The sequence below is a fragment of the Rhynchophorus ferrugineus genome, unplaced genomic scaffold, assembly GCF_030347505.1.
Source record: "Rhynchophorus ferrugineus isolate W39M unplaced genomic scaffold, kcgeb_rfMv2 rfM9, whole genome shotgun sequence".
Lineage (NCBI taxonomy): Eukaryota > Metazoa > Arthropoda > Insecta > Coleoptera > Curculionidae > Rhynchophorus > Rhynchophorus ferrugineus.
The window spans coordinates 30,030,498-30,043,721 of NW_027472588.1; the positions used below are offsets into that span (position 1 = coordinate 30,030,498).

The 13,224-nt window shown below is 31.5% G+C and overlaps 1 long non-coding RNA gene across 1 annotated transcript in view; it reads right to left on the reverse strand.

The window, feature by feature from the left end:
• The window catches only part of LOC143202706 (uncharacterized), a 140,991-nt gene that overhangs the window by 81,871 nt on the left and 45,896 nt on the right, over positions 1–13,224 (reverse strand). The window lies entirely within an intron of this gene.

A 13,224-nucleotide genomic window follows, 5' to 3' on the forward strand; every position in this document is an offset into this window, starting at 1 on the left:
AAAGGTGGTAAGATAAGTGTTTTCTAACGATATAGATATACGAACAATGGGGATAGTACAAAAACGAAAGAAAAATATTCTCACCACTATCAAATAAGTATCATCGTGAAAAATAGGATCAAAATTTGACCGTTTTGTTTTAAAAAACCTCGATGATAAAAGAGTTTATTTTAGGAACAGATCCTTGCGGTAGGAAAAAATTGCTGATTTTGTGGAAACTTAAATATTCATGAAGCGAAGCTGAAAATATCGAAAAAATTCCCGTCGACTAAGTCCTTGGTATGCTCGTACATCTCGAGGAGGTCAAGAGACACTATTATAGTATATACTAACGCAAACATGACTCGGTTATTTTAACTAATCTTCAATAACATTACAATTCACTGGGTATCTTTTTTCAATACGTTTATTAAGTACAACTTTAATATGCGATATATTAGCAACTTTTATTTTATTAATACGAACTTATTTAATTATTTTGGGGCATGAATGTACTTCATGTTTGTGATCGTAATTGTAAATGTCTTTATAGGCAACAGGGCAAAATCCGACAAGGAATAACCATCTCAGTCACGTCAGTAACCAGGTTGGGTAAGACCGAATATATTTTGGGATGGTCTCTAAGTTGGTCACTGGAGCCCACGTTAAACAGTAGGTCCAGTCCAGATAAACCCTATTTAATAAAAAGGAGACGTTGAAATATATTAAAAAAAATTAATTATTTAATATATTCTGATATTTATTAATTTCTAAGAAATTTATTGAATTGTTATGCAGATTAGAATGCAGTATCCAAACAAGTTTTCAGATGATCCTGAGCTTTGGACATTTTACGTTCATGTGTTCGTATTATACATTAAATTGAAAGCATCATGTTAGAGGAAAAGCTAGTTCGACTCGATTCAATAATAAAGCCAAAAGAAGGTTAATTATTCATACAAACTTAGAAGCAATGCAACTACTAGATGAGCCCCAGAAAATCTCATGATTGAAGTGAATCAAACCATACGAACTTTTATAAAGTATGTTATATAAGTGCTACTATTAAAATGGTCTGATTTAATAGTAATTTGGAAAATAGATTCTGATTTATTTATCCCACACTCGTTTTGCCTTTGTATCTATCTAAATATAAAAAGTAGGCAGAAATAAATGAATTTTTTAGCCTATTTAATAAAACATTAAAAATATTTGTTTTGAAACATATGTTTATTTGCTAGTTATTTCTGAAAATAAAGGTGATATTAAGGTTGACATACTAATGATTTTACCATCTTCATATGTAGAGAACCCACACTATGTGCATTAATAATTTGCAGTTCATCATCATTCAATATATTAATTGTAGGACAATCTGGAATTTTGTAGGGTACAGAGATTGTTTTAGTAATCGAGGAAAAATATGAACGCATTAAACGAACTGCTCTTTAATTTGCTTTCTCACCCACCGTGTAGTCCTTATCTGGTTGGTGTGAGTACGGGCTATTTGCAGACCTCAAAACAATACTTCAGAAAATGAGGTTTAGCTCAAAGGAAGTGATCTAGGAAGTTGAAGCTTAAACAAAATCGTTCTACGAAAAAATAAATAAATTAGAAGCATGCTGTATTGAATGTCTTTATGAATCTGAATGTCTTAAAGGAGAGAATCCTGATGTTAATATTAATACGTTTCTAAGTTTCTGTTGTAAATATCAACAATAATTATTTTTCTAATCAAGACAGGATATTGTTGCTTTTTATTAATATACATCTTCCTGAAAATAGATTATTCTGCATTTGGACGATTTAAATGATAATTGTTATGTTAATCATGTTAATTATAACCTAATATATCCGTAAGCTATGTATATGTTTAGTTATTAAGTAAATTGTGTATAATAGTGTTAATAAACAATGCTCAGTAAGACGCTATGAAGAATGAGTAGATATAATAGAAGAACTACTAAAATCTATAGTGTGAATGTATTCAACAAAAAAGAATGACTTTATTAAAAAAATTATAAAGTTCAACATTTCAATACAAAATTTAACAGCCATTTTATTATCTTATTCAGAATTTTTTCATTAATTGACTAAACTACTCTTCTTCTACTCTTCTTTTACTCTTCTTACTACTGTTATCAGCTTAAATTTTTATTTTTTATTTTTCTTTGTATTAGGTGTACGTTGAAGTTTGAACTGTTTGAGAAAAGAAGATGCCACCAATAAATTATGTTAAAATTGTCTTATACAAAACGTCATATTTAAAACTAGACATCTATATATAACATATCTTTGAAATATTAGCGATTATGTATCATTATATATATTTTTTCGTTTTTAAATTTTGTACCAGATAAGTTTAATTATAAACATTTTTTTGGTTGGTAATCTGTAGTTTGCAAATCTATTAATGGAAGAAATATATTACAAGACTAACTTACGTGAGTGAAGTTGTGGTAATATACTAAAATTAGGTCGATTTGTGGGTAACTTCAAAAGACAAAACATTCTTTTAACGTGGTAAACGTAATGTAAGAACGACAACTTAGTGGGTAGTGAGAAGTAGTGCTCTCATTCTTGATATCAAACATGGAGAGTTCTTGTACTCCAAATACACTTTGAAAATACCAATTACTTATTTATAAAAAATAACATTATTATTGTTTGTCATTAATGCCATTTCTCATTTAGCGGATAAATAGTATTCGTAAGGGAGGCGGAAATAATATAAAAATTGAAAATGAACCTGCTGGGTGGCTAATACGCACCAGCCGTGCGATCTCCAGACGGTCCCAGAGGTTGGTAACATCACTTAACGAGTCTGGTTTTTGCATCGTCGTCCACCGCGTTAATAAGGCAATTTCTAACCCGACACTTTTCTCGCATTTCCCCTCCCCATATTTTCTGTCACAAACTCCTTGCAATCGTTAGGAATATTATTTATTTTATTGAATTTGAATGTAAACTGCCACTAACTAATTAACGTTTTTATGTTAATTAGTAATTTATTCATTGAGAACTAATAAAAGTAAATATTGTTTATTGTTTAGTCTTAAATAAATACATAGTACAATTCTCTCTATTATTCGTACTTTCAGCTACTGAAATTTTATCTTATAAACAGACAGTTTACTATGAAACAAAGTGATGAACCCATTTAATTAAATTCAATATATTCACAAGTTCCACAAGGCAGTACACTGGATCTAATATTATGTCAACCGTATACTGCTAATTTATTTACGAAACGTCTAACACCATCCAATCTGATTATTGGACATATATACACTTTAGTATAAGCTTTAAAATAAGACTAATTAATTAAAATAGTATTTTGTACAGAATATCACTTAATGAAGTAATTTCCTACATGTCATGTATATATAATATAAAAATAATAAATACTTATTGTCATCTGGGCAAATTGTGAAACTACTAAGAGTAATAAAAAAAATGTTGACGACGTGGCATTCTTAATATCTCTTGAGGACCCAATGAAAGCATGAAGGAAACTTCAAACACACCTTCATAAAATATAACTTTGGCTTATAACATTATTAAACTTATTAACTTAAAACACATTAAATTAATATTGGTTACTAGAATGTTTCCTCCAGTTAACATTAATAAATGGCCAATTACCCCAGGTGCACGGCAATAAACATATTAGGTTATATCTAGACCGAGATTCAAACTTGGCGGAAGCATATACTTTCTAAACATTTTTCTGAACTGAACCAAGTATATTGGCTTGTTGGATGCAGATCGAAGTTGGACGGATATAATAATCAATACTATAATAAAGTGCAACAGATATGATTTGAGGCCAAGGAAGAAAGTTTATTTATATAATAGCATTACGCTCTGTTTACCCAAATTTGATGATTGAAGAGAGTAATCTCAGTATTAAAGAATGGGATAATAGTTCCAATATTGAGTCAAGATTGTTATAGTTGTCAAATCAGTTTTATAGTAATTATTAGAGAAATATTCATGAAAATTATATAAACGATGTCCTATAAAAATTTGTGTTAAGTTTTTTGTTGTTTAAAAAAAAACACAAAATTTGCTTGAAAATAGTTCTTACGAAAAATAACGGTTTTATATCAAACTTATATCGCGATGTAAAATTGATATTGTTCTCTTTTCTCCTGTATTTATTAAGAAAAATTGGTACAATACAATATTTATCAAAATATTCTCCATAATTTGGTACAACTTTTCTCTAACTTTTTGGAAACATGACGATATTGTGTCGAAAGAACGACGCTGACTTGGCAGCGGTCGTAATCTTCGATTAATTTCCGCAGTTTTTCATCATTTCGAAATTATGTGTCACCCAAACAAGCCATGCTGCATATATTTGAACAAGTGATAATCAAAAGGTGCTATTACTAGTGAGTATGCTAGGTGCGGCAGATTCTTCTATTCAAACTGCAACAATGTACTCTTAACAACTTTTGACTTTTTTGATGAATTTTACTCTGTTACTCGTTATTACTGGTCTTTCTTGCAACAAACGTTGTTCAATTTGGTTCAATTTTTTTCCTTGCATTATTAATCTTAATTTATATTTTTTATTATTATTGTCCTGTTGTACTTGAGGTTGTTCAAATGACGTCGGTGCATAACTAACAATAATTTCAATCTTTTTTAGCAGCTAGTAATACATTGCACCTTGCTAATCATCATATGCACAGCAAAACTTTATAACCATTGATATTTCATTTCGATGTCGTTGTAGATGGCTTCCTTGAATTAAGCTATGACTTTCAGCACTTGGAATTGCCGTTCATATGCTACTCTTCTTTTTTGTCTGAAAAGTAATGAAACGGCGATGTTGAACCAGTTCTAAGTGGCATTTTCAGTTAATTAATAGCCATTCTCAGTCCCTTTGGATCTTTTAATTGCTATAAGGTTCACCAATTGATAAGTTGACTGAAGCCCCGTTAAGAGTTTGAGCTGGGTTTCGGTCCAATAAGTCCTGCAATCCGATATTTTTGAATTATTCTAGATCGTTCTTTGTCAGTGACATCAAAATCACCATTTTCAAATCAATGAAACAAAAACTGACTATTGGGATATGGCGGAGCAGCACTATCATAGATTTCTGAAAGTGTTCGATGGACTTTGTCAGCAGATTTCTTTAAATAACACCACAAAAGTTATGAAAGTTGCATTTTTTAGTGTTTCATAATTAGCGTTTGTATATACCGACTAGCTCTAAAATACTATATATAAATATGTAATTTTATGTACAGAAATGTCGAAACCATTGAGTTTAATAGCTAAGTTGGTTTGTTTATATCGATCGGTCATATTTTCACCAATAGAAATAGTAGACGAAAATGTATGCAAACGTCTAATACGACTTTAATAACAGTATGATGAATTTTTTCCTTAATGGATGTTTACACATAAAAAAACAACCCGCGTTTCATCTCATTGCGCCGACAATAAGGGCCGCCTCAACTAGCACGGTTCACCCCTTTCGATCCATTTTTCACCATAACCGCCCCGACCACCGGCAGCACCTCCGAAATCTTCGAAATTTATGACCTGGCCGGGTCCAAGACGGTTACGTGCTACCGAGGGCTTAGGACTTGGGAGCGACCCGAGCCGGGGGTCGGGGAGGGCGGCGACCGACCGACCGAACGAGGAAGGGTCGGACGGCGGCAGCGTCGGTCCGCACCCCTGCCCTCGGGAATGATAAAGGACCTCCGTACCGGAAATTCGGTGGACGTTTTTGGGTCCCGGGTAATTAGGCGAAAACTGGGGAGCGGCCCGGGGAAAGGGATATCTGCTTATCCCTCTGGATTCCGGGGGATTTGTAAACAAGGTAATTTAGCATGCCGGCGAATTGTTCGTTTATTTTTTTTAAGTTGCGACGACGTTTGCCGATGGGTAGGTAGTGGCGCGAGTGACGTGGACCTCTTTAGTAAATTGACCTGGGGCGTTCTTGAAAGATATTTTAGTAAACCACAAATTACGACTCCTATTATTTATCTAGCTTCATATTTTATTCCTTAGGTCTTAGGCAGGATAATCTTAAATTATTTTGTAATTAAAGTATTAAAACTAGCGTTGGAAACTATCGATTGAAAACAGTTTTAACAGTCGATGGACGCAAAACAGTCGAACTAGTTGATAGTCAACAAACTAGCGACTGAAAATATAGTGCTTTCAATAAAACAGTCAATGCACGTCATCAACACGGTCGAACGTATTGCCAAATTCAGTTTATACAAACGTAAAATCCCTTCCAAACTTGAAGCATTTTTCTTTCTCATTTTACTAGCATTACTAGACAGGACGAAGTTTGGTATGGCAACAGTTCATTACAAATTTTGATGACTATAGTAAAGTAAGCAAGAAGGACAATAGTAATTACTATTACAGTCAAATGCACACGTCGACTGTTTTTTTATTGGCGAAAACAAATGGAAATGTTTGATTCCGTGTGATGTATAGATCGTTTTTTGTGATTCAATGATCCCAAATATGTTTTATAGTATTTTAATATTTGGAAAGTAACAAGGATATAATATAATAAAAGTAATTGGTTTATTTTTTTCATTTCACCGTGTGTTTACAAAAGTTTTTTTGATAGTGTCATAAATGTGACGGAGATGTACGTATTCCTTATCGAACTTACTTTGGAAAAGAAAAGGAGGGCGATTAATAAAGAGTAATCTTAATAAATAACGTAAACTAAAAATGATGTAAAATTATTTTTATATTTTGATATTGATTCTTATACATATATTTGACTTGATTGTACAGATGAATGGAATAAGGACCCCTAGATATTTGTATCGTATCTTCTCAATCAATCTTTAGCAACTTTATCAACTACCGCATACTTTTCAAATAAAATAATAATATTATTTATCGTTTATCGGCAATATCTGAAAATTATTATTCGTGAACTTCAATGAAAAAAGTTTTAACATCCAAAAGACTTAAATAAATAGCGAGAAACTTCTAAAATAATGAGAAAACATCTAGTTGGTAAAAAACGTAAATATAGTCAAAATTATTTTACTATTTATTAATAAAAATTTGATCATTCTATTATATTAATATACATTGTACATTTTTATAATCATATTACAGAATAAACATAAAACCATATATTTACATATAAGCATAAACTCGAAAATTAATCACGTTTAAAGTTTAAGAAGAAAAAATCGGAATGTTAAAGACCATTTCCATACTCTACTGTAAAATTTCACTTGATCCAGTGTTTTTCCGTTCATTAGTTTTCTCAGTACATTTTTAATTCCTCAACTTTATCTTCTCTATGCTCTTACTTTCCTTTCTTGTCAATCGATATATTTTTTCGTAGTTAATAAGTTAGTTTCAGATAGAATTTTGTTCATCTATTGATTATTTTTTATCTTAAAGTATTATGTCTTTTCATCTTTTATGTGTCTTTTTATTTGGTAATTATACACCTTTTCCGATCGGCGAATATTTAAACTTTATAAAAATGATTAAGTTTTCTTTACGGTTTTTAGTATCTTAACTTTAAATGACTTATTCCAATAATTCTCTAGTTTATCGATCCTATTACTGAAGCAATTTTTGCAAAAAATGTACAAAATACTTTTTTTATGGAAACTATTTCTTCATTTGTTAAAAATAATTCACGAAATAATATATAAAGTATTAGAGGATTAGAAGTTAAAGGGAGCTAAATATAAAGAATAAGATTGGTGTTGAAAAAAGCGATATTTTAATATGGCTATTTTAACGGTAACTTTTTGAATCAATCTTAATTGTTAATATGTTTCTGTAAACCGTTTTTTTAGGTGTTTTTGTATATAGTTGGTTCAAAATATTACAATATTTATCTCAGAATTAGTTTTAACAGTTTGAAGATCAATAGAAATTTATAATCAAAATTCTTCGTGAATTGTAAAAGCCCCATACTTAAGAACCTTCTAGGATAATTTCTAGACCGTAAATCGCATTGGAAGCAAAATATTAGTTTCGCACACATCACTCTCTAGCTTCTTTTAATCTAGGATCATGGCCATAACGCCGTGTCTCATCAATAGCGATAGAAAGACTCAAAAAGATTTTCAAATAATATTTAAAGGGATTCAAATGTGTTTTTGTTTCATTAAAATTAAAACTTGTGTAATATTGGACGTGTTAATCACTCTATCTAGTAAAAATTCTAGAGGTTCTATTTAATATTTCATGAACAATTGATTATCTGAAAAATAATTTTTAATGGCAAACAAATATTTGCTAGCAAAACCCACAAACGGAATGACAAATCTTTATTAATAGCTGTCTACATTTTCTAAAAAGAAATATTAATGAGGTACCGTTTGGATTGAGTGATTAAACCTGGAAAAAATAATACTAATTGCTATAACATTATAACTATGCTATATATAATAATACTAAAATTTCTTTCTATCATTTTTTTTCATTTAATTATAACCTGTTCGTTATCTTTATATTTTTACCTATGTTGTACTAATTCTGAACTTGATCCAGCAATAATATCTATATCTAACAAACTAAAGGTGAGTACGTTTATTTTATCAGATTAAATTCATTTTCCAATGTCTACAAATATAAATCAGGTTCTGTAAATATGGGTTATAGTAGATCTCATATGTAGACATTTGAGATTCATTGTTAGATTGGAGAAGACGGTAATTCCATATTAAAGCCATGGTCAAATTATTTCGTAGCGTGACATCATCAGTGGCCTAGAAAATCTAAGAAAATATCTTCGTCTAAAAATAAAAAAATCCGTTTTTGCTTGCTGTTGACAAAAAAAACACCAATTTAAATATCTATTAAATCGATTAGAAGATGCTTATTTTAATAGGATTTATTGGGTATTCAAATAAATTCTAGTATTGGTAGTTTTTATCAGCATCTCACTTTTTTGTTTTTCAATTTGGGTTTTTTTATTAGCGAAAGGAGCAAGAGTCATTTGCAGTGACATTTTATTACACACTTGTTATTTGAACAAATCCGAATACAGCGGATCTGAACTAATCTGAACTAATTCAAACCAAGTGTAATTCACATTATGCAAATATTTATATTAACGAATGTGATTTAGGATTTAATTAATAAAAAGCTTTATTAAAAGAAACTATTATTAAATATACATATATTTATAACAATCTAAACAAATATAGCTATAATTATTTTTTAGTCAAAAGAAAAATAATCTGCAATTTTTTCATTATTTCTTAATTTCCTAATTCAATTCGGACGTTATATATTTCTAGTTAGACTTATTTAATGAAGCCATTCTACATATTTAGATTTATACCTTACGGTAGTGACATTAGTTTACTCAATCAAAAGCTATTGCATTTCAGAAATAGAGATTTATTCAAATTGGCTTTATTCATCAACGTAATCTCCATCAATACCTCTATTGTAGAACGATTTTTCTCTTGCCTCAAAATAGGCCTCAGTTTCAGTGATAACTCCTTCATTCGAGCGAAATTTCTTTTTCGCGAATCATTTTTTGAGAACTGCCAATTCATTGTCATTGGGAGCCAAATGTGAGTGCAATTCGAAGTTAAGAAATTAATGTTTTGCTTTTGTTTTGATTGACTTGTGACACAGTATGTTGTCTTGATGAAACACATTTTTTCTTTGCCATATGCGGTCGTTTTTTTTCGGCCTTCAAACGCTTCAATAACGCTTTATAATATTCACGTTTGATGGCATTTCCCTTCTCAAGATAGTTGATGAATATTACACCACGCACATCTCAACATACCGAAGCCACAGCCTCTTCAGCCGATTGTGGTACTTTCGGGCTCTTTATACGAAGTTCACTACATGATGCTGTCAGATGATGACAAACGATACAAAAGGATTTTGTGAATTTTTCGATGTTTTCTGGTGGTAGTGATCATCGATGTCTCTACAACCACGTTTAAAGTCAGCAAACCAGCCATTGCTTCACTTGAACGGTATTTTTTCCCATCAAAAAGAAGTGTTGTATTTATATATATATACAGCTTTCTTTCGAACGTTACTACTAACTAAAAAAGCGGTGAGTGAAATAAAACTATTGTCATCTATGTGTTAGGCCCTGGACTTTTCAGCCCATGATTACATTAACTGACAGCTAGAATTACTTGATAAGTTATTGACAATAAACTGCAATTGATTTTTTTCGTCTCTATTTTAATTTTGTCGAATAGCATTTCTCCTGTAATATAAAATATTGGCTGTAAATTATCTATAATGACTTTTGGTGACACATGTAGTAAACATAACCTATATAGTTATAAAATGATGAAGTATATTTTGTCGAATATTGTTTCTTCTTTAATATAAAACATTGGGTGTAAATTATCTATATTGATTTGTGGTGACAGGTACATAAGTTATATAGATGTGAAATGATGAAGAACAATGAAGAACATTAGAAAAAAATATTAATAATACTATTAAATTAATCTCTGTTAATATATGAAGAAAGTTGATTCAGTCCTTAGGATTTATTCTTAGGACACACAGAGAGCGACACATATACTATACGGGATATGCAAAATCAAAGAACGAAACGAATTTTAACGTCTATTTCCGCCTGCTAAACGTTCCGTGTAACCGCACTCTTTCCTTTCCGCGCCCGTCCCCTTTCTCTTTGCGTGCCACCGTCTCCGTCGCCTCGGTCGGTATTTTTTCTCGTGTCTCTGGAAAAGCGTTATGCCGTCGCATTGTGGCACCAGCCGCAAATAACCCGTCGAAACGGCCTGGAAACGGCGCTCGTCTCGCGGCACGTTTTCCCTCTTCGCTTTTCTTCGTCGTTTTTCGGCGACACATGCGGCGACAGCCTCGCGCCTTCATTTCCTTTGTTTTTCGTCGACGAAAAACAAAAGCGTCGACGCTTCTTGAGCCTCCGCCGCCAGCACACTCATAATCAGTTTCAATTTTCTAATTAGACAGCGTGTCACTTAAAAATTTCGATTTTATATATAATTAGTCCACCCGACAGGCGTTCTCCAGTCTGATCTATGAATATTCAATTCGAACTGTAATAAATAATAAAAAAAATATTTCGAAAACATCGCTTTTATTGAAATGCTTCTTGATTCATAACATTAATTTTCTGGCGCTGAAATAAATAATGTTGACGATTTTCTATCTTTTGAACGACGCAGAATTAATTTTAATTAAGAACATTTGCTTGAAGCTTATGGTCAGTTTTAATACAATTAGGAATGACAACGCCCAATGCACAACGCATCTACATTGAGAGAAACCGTTTCCCTTTAAACTTTAAACAATTAAAACATATTTCTACAATACGGTCATATGGTAATCAATGATGAAACTGCTGAAATATTTTTCTGTAATACTCCTTTTGGAAACGATTCGACCGCAATCTGTAATTGCACTTGTGTTCTGATGTATTGCAGCTACTCTCTTACAGGTCATATTTTGTATAAACATCGGCTTTTTATATAAAATGCATAAAATGTTACAGAAGTAATACGTTGAGCTCTTAAACTCTTGTATTTTAGCCGGGATATTTAGAGTTAAACAAGAACAAGCTTACTCAACAGTGAAATAAAGAAAAGTAGGTGTACCGCAAGGCAATATCTTGGGTCCCGTTCTTTACCTACTATGGATGTACTTTATGTTTATGATTGCAATTGTATATGTTTTTATAGATAATAATGGAAAATCCGACCAGGAATAACCATCCCAGTCACGACAGTAACCAGGCTGCGTAAGGCCGGATGTTTAAGTTGATCACTGGCCCGTTGGTAGACTAAATGCCGAGGATCGTGATTCGGAGCTCAAAATAAGCAGAAGGTCCAGTTCAAATAAACCAAAAAAAAGGGTAAAAAGGAAACTCTAAAATATAACAAAAACTGTCTATCAATCAGTATCAGTTTCTCGCAGTTATTATTTTCTAATTGCCTCTGTACATTATTTTCTAAAATATAAAAGTTGACATAGTCGAGTTATTTAACTTTGTGTTGTGAATGTGAGTGAGTTTTGTGTGGCGACGGAAGAGTGAAAAAAAAATAAGAAGTGAAGCTCTTCTACTGATACAGAGTTAAAGCAAATTTAAAAAAGATTTGTTAGTATGCTAAAACGTATTTCATAACTTAAATTTAACTCAAAATAATCTCAAATTCTCACAATTCTGAAAAATATCAATTGGGCAAGCTATAAAAAATCCTTAAAATTTAATAATAAAATTTAGTCACTTTGTTTAGACTAGTAATGTACGTTACTTGTTCTTTTTGATTTTTATATCTCAAAGTCTGCATTATCTAGAAAATATATTCCTTTTTGAAAAAATTCGGTCTACAAAATCATATTCATATCATCTGAATATCTATTCTATGCCTGTCTATTTTGCGCGGTCAAAGACCAGAGAGTATGAGAATGAATCCAAATGAATATGTCTTGTATAAAAATTACTTACAGAATGTTGCAATATTGTAAGATATTTTTGATATTCGAAATTGTTAAAGCAACTTTTGACGGGACGTCCTAAAACGTCTGACGCTTATATTTTGAACTTCTGTAAATAACATAGTTGAATATTGTTGTTAAATTAATTCAGATATTTAATATTCACATTATTTAGACATTAGGAAAAGAAATATTTTAAGAAAATACTGGAGGCACTCTGATAAATAATTGTGTCATTTATAGCATCATACATGAGCTTTTGCATTTTCCGCTAAGCTTTAAGTGTGCCAAATCTCACATTACTCACATAAAATAGGACCTTAAAAAGACAAATTCACTTCACATATTAATAAATAGATCATATTAAATTAGAAATTAGATTACGTGATCACACACAAGTTTGTGAACCTGTAGTGATTCAACGGCAACGATTTAAGCTTAATTGTACCTTCGAATTTACGACAGCGACCCACAAAATACCCAAAAATATTATTCCAGATGTTATACAAGTGCGGTGTGCTAGTAGCGAAAGTGAGCTAACAGATACGAAAACCTGGAAAACCCAAGATATCATTTAAAGGTACTTTGGGTGTTACCCCACCATCGACTAAAAAAGCGTCACTCGGGTAATATTGCCGTATTCTCTTTTTATTTCTTTGTATTTCTCTCAAACATTATGTAATTCTATTTATGTACTGTTTTATTTCTTCCTAATTCCATTCACCGAACCATATCTCAAAAATCTGATAAAGTTGCCACAACGTATGGGTCAGATCGCAGTCTTATCGAGTGATGTGTTAACATTAC